Source organism: Silene latifolia, chromosome 8 (assembly GCF_048544455.1).
Source record: "Silene latifolia isolate original U9 population chromosome 8, ASM4854445v1, whole genome shotgun sequence".
NCBI classification, from domain to species: Eukaryota; Viridiplantae; Streptophyta; class Magnoliopsida; order Caryophyllales; family Caryophyllaceae; genus Silene; species Silene latifolia.
The window spans coordinates 21,414,363-21,421,931 of NC_133533.1; the positions used below are offsets into that span (position 1 = coordinate 21,414,363).

At 35.2% G+C, this 7,569-nt stretch overlaps 1 long non-coding RNA gene across 1 annotated transcript; it reads left to right on the forward strand.

Annotated features, from left to right (window-relative positions):
* Positions 1-2,441: 2,441 nt before the first annotated feature.
* On the forward strand, positions 2,442-4,601 carry LOC141594198 (uncharacterized). Its single transcript, XR_012522054.1, has 3 exons — positions 2,442-2,615; positions 2,713-2,822; positions 4,541-4,601. It is a non-coding gene; the product is annotated as an uncharacterized LOC141594198 (long non-coding RNA).
* Positions 4,602-7,569: the final 2,968 nt, after the last annotated feature.

Below are 7,569 nucleotides of genomic sequence, written 5' to 3' on the forward strand. Positions count from 1 at the left end.
CCAAAAGTGGTTGCTCGGGACATTATTGTTGCGATTAAAAGAAGAATGCATGGGGAAATTGAGAAGATGTGAATGATTGGCATGGATTGATGATGCTGATCCTTCGACCAAAAGGATTGAAGAACATTGTGTTTTTTTTTACACTGGAATTTGATGAGGATAAAAGGGGAAAAAGGAAAACCGAATATTCTTGGTGCGTCCTATCTAAGTTTTGTTTCTGTTAATATTCCGAGATACATGAATTTTCATGAATTTTCTGGGTATTTGGATTTGGGGTTTTATAGTTATACCTTGATTATTGGGATCGTTTTCGCTTTTGGTTCTAATTTAGGACAATTTGTTATATAGATTAATCACAAGTTTGATCCGTATTTTATTATTATACAGTTTATTCTGATACATGAAATTAATGGTGACTTTGTACTATTGAAAAGAAATGAAGAAATTGGACAGAGACTATTGAAGAAATGAAGAAGGAAGAAGAAGAAGAAGACAAGAAGGAAATGGAAAAAATAGAAAAAAAAAATGGACTCATATTGCCACCTGTTGGAAAACCTGTGTATCAGGTAAATTATGCGATCGGTTTAGTACAAGTTAAATGATGTTGAAGTACGGATTTTTCTCAGTTAAATACTAGGTTGGATTAATATGAGAATAGAGAGCTTAGATTAGATTATTGTCATAAAATATCCCTAATTGTTATTATTATTATTATGAATATTAGTTTTAAAATGAATAATAGTGATATTATTATTATTATTATTATTATTATTATTATTATTATTATTATTGAAATTAATAACATTTATTATTAATATTATTGATGGGGCACGCCCAACCAACTTGACCCACTAAGCTAATACGGGGTCATACAAGTCAACACACTTTTCTATAAGCGAATCACGAATCGGTAAAGCATATTCATAGCGAATTTGGTAACCATGCTTGCAAAGCCATCATTTGAGGTACATATAGAAACTTATAAATACCTTATTATTCACCAATTAATGGTAGAATACTTCTCACCAACAACTTCCTCTCTCTAAAAGTAACACTACTCGAGCTACTATGAGAAGGCACGAAGACCTTAGCTTCAAGCAAGGTCCCGACTATCCACCAGTACCGTAAGGTATCAGAGAAGGACCTCTTGCGAACCCTCCGAGGCCCTGTTTGTTACGCGTGCAAGATCCATCCGAAGAGAGCAAACATAGGCTCCAGGTGCCATCTAAGAAGAGCGCGTTGACCCGACTCGGATTCGAGCAACGCTTACTTGAGTGTTTTTATTCGAAACAACTATTTTTACTAATATCATTATTTTTTTGGGTTTTTTTGTCAAAAACTACCTTATATTTAGGTGTATTTGTAAAAATACTACCTTATATTATTTTTTTTGTTTTCAACTACCTTTGTTTTCTTTAGTTTTGGTCAATAACTACCTAAGCTAAGAATCTAGACATATTTGGTCTATTTTCTGGCTATAACAAATCTCACATGACTCTTTTATGTTTTAATCTTACTAAGGCCCGATTTTTGGAAGTCATAAAGTACTTACGCTAAACTTTAGTAGATGTTTGTAGTTATTATTGAAATGTGAAATTCAATAATTTTTCTTATCTGAAGTCAAATTTTGGTTTGGACGCACTTGATCATTGTTGTTTGATGTTAAGAAAGTCGTGTCAGATAGGTTAATGTCACTAAATCGACCTAATCTCGCCATATTTTCAGCGTAAGTAGTTTTTGACCAAAAAATGAGAAAACAAAGGTAGTCTAAAACAAGAAAAATAATATAAGGTAGTTTTTTTTACAAATACCCCTAAATATAAGGTAGTTTTTGACAAAAAACCCTTATTTTTTTGCAAAAAATTATCATTCTTAAAGCAAAGAAAGGAAATTACATTTGCAAAACTAACCAATAAAGAGCTCTTCCAACTATCAAAAGAAAAGTAGACTGAACAAGATGCAAGCTAGCTAGGAAAGACATCAAGTCTCATGAGCATACAGACAGCAATGTAACGCCCCGTAATTTCGAACCATTATTATTTTGCGGAAGTAATTTATTAATCAAGTAAAATTTGATATTAATGTATTTGAAGTAATAATAATTCAAAGAAATATAATTTTATTATATTTTGAAGAAAAGTATTTATTTTGATAGTTTTGTGATGTTTAAAAATAGTTTTAACCGTGTAAAAATCTTTTAATTCGAAATAAGGGCATATCGGGGAAAAATTACAACTCTTTTGAAAATTGGGTAAACGATTTTGGAAATGGGTCGTATGAGTATTCAATTTTCTTGTAATCTCGTGTTTAAGAACTTTGGTCTTGTCGGAATTTGCATTTGACGTTTGTGCGGTTAATTATTATCGAAACGAGCCCAAAACCGACTCGTAAAATCCCGACTTAAACCCGCTCCTTCCTTTCCTTTCCCGCGGACACCTCCCTTCCCCTTCCTTTTTTCTGGTTTTTCTTTTCCTCTTACATTCTCTATCATTCCTAAACCAAAAACCACCATTTTCATACAAATCCAAGCTATTTTCGCCATAACTTCCTCATTTCTTGTCGGATTTTCACAAAATTTATATTTCCGGAATCCTCTCGTCGAGATCTACAACCTAGTATGTTTTAATCTCAGTTCTCTTGATTCTGTTTTAAGACGAATTTGGCACAATTTCGGTTTTTATGCTTATTTTTGTGTTTTATTGTTTTATTTAGGTGAAGATTTGGAGGACGAGTTTGGGGACTCGTATATTGTCGAAGATAGTGGCTAGTTGCTTGTTAGGGTTTGGTTTTCAAGGTGCTAATTGCTCATTTTCTAGCTTAAGGTAACATATTTCGAGTTACTCGACGAATAATCGTCACATTCTTTCCTTTTTGTATGTTTTTGTGATTTTTGTTTGAGTAGTAAATTTTCACATGATAAAATGGGTTGCATGCATGTCTAATGCTTGTCTTTTGTTAGTTTAAGTTAACCATTTGTATATTATTATCTAGAACAAATTTGGATGAGTAATTATTTGATGGGACAAATCCGCGGGTTGGCTGGAACGTGTCAGTACCGGACCGAGACATTTTCCAATGTTTCCAAAAATATGACAGATTGAACGGCGTCGAAAAATTAGGTGGTTTAGCCACTTGAATCACTCAATTCGGAGTCCGTATGAGTATTTGGCGTCGTTTTACCGAAAAATTTATAGAAAAGTTACTGTTCACAGACCCGCGGTACTGTTCACAGCAGTGAAACAGGCCCGTGACGGGCCGCGGCAGGCCCGTGCTTGGCCCGGGTTGGTCCGTCGCTTGTTTCGCGGTTTTTCATGCTTTGTTCATCGTTTTAGGTTCATTAATGTTATAGTTAGAATAAGTAACATATGGCTAAATTTTTTGAGATGAAAAATGTTAGTAGTAAAGATAATGAGGTTGGAAAAATTATTCTTATATTGGTAGTTAGCACATGTTAGGATAGATTATAAAATGAAATTGTAATGAATAGGCTCAAAGTGAATTTTATAGCAATAATTGCAATGTTTTGATGATTGTGCCGAAAACTGAGCCTTAGTCCCTTTGACTGATTCGATGTCAGTCAATTGAGTGATTGGTCAGCCGCAATTTAACCCGTACCTGTCGCAGGGCTGGGGTTGCGGGTAAAAATTCGGTTGGATGAAATTTTATATGAATTGGATAATCGGCCTTTTTCTTGTTTTAGGCCATTTATTATATCTTTATTTCACATGTGTAGTTAGTTGATTTGAGTAGCTTCTTATATTGTAGAAACGGCCCTAGTTTCCCTGAAACCTTTAATATTGTTAAAATTGCTAGAATTGGAATGGGTATTGAATACTTTTTGCAGGTTGTTGTGTTTGTCATAGATAGGTCTTTATAGTCTTTGACGAGTGTATGTTCACTGCTTAATAGCCTTTGTGTTCCTGACTAGTGGGTTTATATCCAAGTTGGGGCATGACCTCGTTACTTATTTTGATAGTAAGTGGTCAGCTTAAGTACTAGCCAACCCTTTGGTGGACTCCTTAGGGTACTCACTTTGTTTTAGAAAAATTGTGGGTCTTGGGTGCGGTGGTGTCTATCCGCATGTCTAGGTCTGCGCAGATTTTAGGCTAGGGTTGTGTTGTGTCTTGGCCATGTTTTATTAATATTAACCGCTGAGCCAAGATACCGGTTCGATTACCTTCCCTACCTCGTGGTATAGACTCGAGTTACAGAGTGACTATTGACGGTACTAAGAACTTATGCCTGTCTTTGATATATTGCCCTTTCTTGTATGGTGATTTTATGAATTGTAATAGGTGAGATGTAAGCCGGTTACAATTGATAAAGTTTGGATTACTATTTGTTATATGTTTCACATGATAGTTTAATTTGGTCAGTTTAGGGGTCATATGTTAGAATACTTGATAATTAAATGATTTATCATGCTATTTACATGTTTCACTACATGTTACATTAAATATGACGTTTCGTGGCTGGGAGGACTCGAAGTTACTCCCCACTGAATTGTGGCTTTCGTGTTTGTATAAAATGCGATTGACAGGTGCTTGATGCTTAGTTGGGGTTCACGGACAAGCTAGTGAGCAAGAGAACCTTGGACCTAGTTTGGCTATTTTTGTAGTAAACCTTTTAATTTTTGGTTATGTATATATTTTGAAGGGACATATGTCTCCCTATTTGATTTTGGTTTGTATCATTATATTTCTTGTTTTTAGCCTAGTTATGTAAATTAGTTTATTAGCTTTTGCAGGTTTTTGGCACTCTTAAGTTGGAGATGTTTGTGAATGGTTTAGGAAAATTTTAAAAATTACAGGTTTTGTCTAGTTGAACCAATTACAAACATATCCTGTCAGTTTTTCTGTAGATTTGACGTGTTTATTTATCGCTAAATTTAAGGGTGTCACAGTTGATATCAGAGCATATTTGCTCCCGACGCACGTTTGTGCACCCCACCTAAAATCACTTGACCTTTAAATAATAAACTTGAGAGATGGGTAGGATGGGTAGAGTTAGGATATTTATGTGGTAGTCTGTTTGTGATTGCTATTTGTTAGGTTCTAACCAATGTTCTATTTTGCAAGATGGCTCTCCAAGAAACGTTGATAATGCAATTAGTTATTAATTTTTGTGCCGTTGAAGCTATGACCGTGATCTTACTCGTTGGTGACCAAGACTGAGTGGCCGTTGCCGAATGTTGAAGATTGGTTATGCCAAATGAAGAATGCTTCCACTTTCTTGATACTTCTTTTCGTATTCAGTGTATCTTACCTTAATCTTCCAATCTCGTTGTTTATTCGTCTTTTTAATTCCTCTTCTCTCGCCTTGGTAACTACTCTTCTACTCTTTCTCCCGATTCATCCTTGGTTCGTTTTCTTCTTATAATAAGAGTCCTTGTGGACACCTTCCTTTTATTCCGCAGGATAGTTCCCTTGTTCAAGAGAACCCAGTTTTGAGAGAATGTATCATTGAAGGGCGTGAACATGTTGAGAAATTGGTTGTTTAGGGTTTGAGTTGTATAGGAGAATATAACTTGGGATCCTTTGGTTAGTCTTGTTAGTTGTGCTTAATATGAGAACTTAGTGAAATGAGAAACACCTTGGGATTTATGTCTATTGAGAGCTTGTTTGTTATAGATGTTTGAGCATGGGTACTACCTTAGCACATAAGATGGAATGAACCTAAGCTACTTCATTTGAGAGTCTCGATGTTTCCTGTGGAGAATTAAAGAAATGATAGTTAGCACTAATCCTTGTAGGCCTTGAAAGGAATACAATAGGACATTGATGTTGCTTAATGGATTGGTATTGTACTTTGGAATTAGTTAGTTTGTTAAACCTTTTGAGTTGACCAAATCTAGTATAGAGTAGCCCTTGTTGACCTTTCGAAATTTGAGAACACGTGGTTGACCTTATTAATCATATCTGGATTTGGGAATTTTAGTGGAATGTTGTTCGATGTAGTTCGTGAGTTCAAGGATGCGATTCTAATTTATGGTATCAGAGACTAGAAGTATTAAGTGGTGAGATGATGGAGTAGACAAGCTATGGTACTTGGGGATGACATAGTAAGTGAAGTTCAATGACGAGAATTGTAAAGGAGATACTTTAGGACATGGGTGGTAACAAATGAATTTGTGTGGTGAATTGATTTTGGCTCTTAGAACCAATTGAGTTGAGGAATACCTACCATTGTGGAGTCCTTGTTAGTCTTATAATTTGGTAGACTTTTGGGGCTTTGTTGAGCACCTTAGTGATGTAACTTTATCATGTCGATCATAAGCTTTGATGAGTGTTTGGTAAGCGGTAACCCTTTCATTATGCCACTTCTGTTCTCCTTTCTTTCTCTTTAACGTTCGTTTAACCCTGTTATTATGCCAAAGTTTACGTATCTTCTTCTTGTCCGAGATATCTTCTTAACTCGAATACCTCTTATTTTTGTCAACCGTTATCTTTACGGTCCGACTCCTTATTTCCTAACATGTCATTTGTTCCTTGCTTATCCTTCCTTAACGCCTTTTTATAATACTATTTCTCTTGAGAAATGTTGACCTTGGTTGGGAAATTATGACCTTTGACGGGATTGTTTGTGTTTGACCCTTTCCTGGTTTTGGGAGGATTTGATGTTGAAAAGACTTAGGTAGTGTGATGAGACATACTTGATGGTTCTTATACCTATAGATCCTTGATAAAGTGAGTACTTTGGATTGGTGGATTTTGTGTGTCAAGTGTGAGTTGCATTGGTTACTAAGGTTATGGAACATGGCATTGTTGTTTATGTTTAGGATACTAGTGTTTAGTACTTAACTTAAAATGGATGAAACTGAATGGTGGATTTGAGGATGTAAGATTGACTAAGTAAGTCGAGTGGTGATTGGCTTCCATAATCACTTTGGACATGAGAGTTTGATAATGTGTATGACCATATGAGAAAAGCTAATGGTGGGATTATTAGTTGGTTTTAGTGAGTGATATTGATTACTACTTGAGGTATGGTATGAGAGTAAGAGTAAGCTACAATGTTGGAAGTCTTAGCACTTGTTTTGGTAACTAGAAAGGGTAATGGTATGGTTAACACAAATCGTTAGGTTAAAGAACATAGTTTCAATTTATGGTTTTAGGAACTCTGAGGCGATAAGGTGTTGTTACAATTAAGACCTTGTTTCTTGGGAATTTGGTGGTAAGTACGTTTTAGGATGTCAAATTTGAAAAAAAAAAAAAAAAAAAAAAAAACTCCTTGGGATGTTGATGACCATAATGAATTGGTGATGTGATTTAGTATTAGTTGACTCTTGAGAGTTCTTGAGTTGAGAGAGACTTAGTGTTGAGAAGAATTTGTTAACCCTATAGATTTATAGACCTTGAGGTCGCATTGAGTACTTGTGATGATAGGATGATGTTGTAGCTGAGTGTAGTTCCGCTTTTGGGAATCCTTAATGAGTAAAAGGATAGAGAAACTTGAGATCCTATTGATTTTTCAGATTTTGGGGTTGGTATGTTACTACCTTGTTTTGAAATAAGAACCTTGTGGAATATTTGAGGAACTTTCTCTTGGAGTTTATAGCTTGGTATTGGG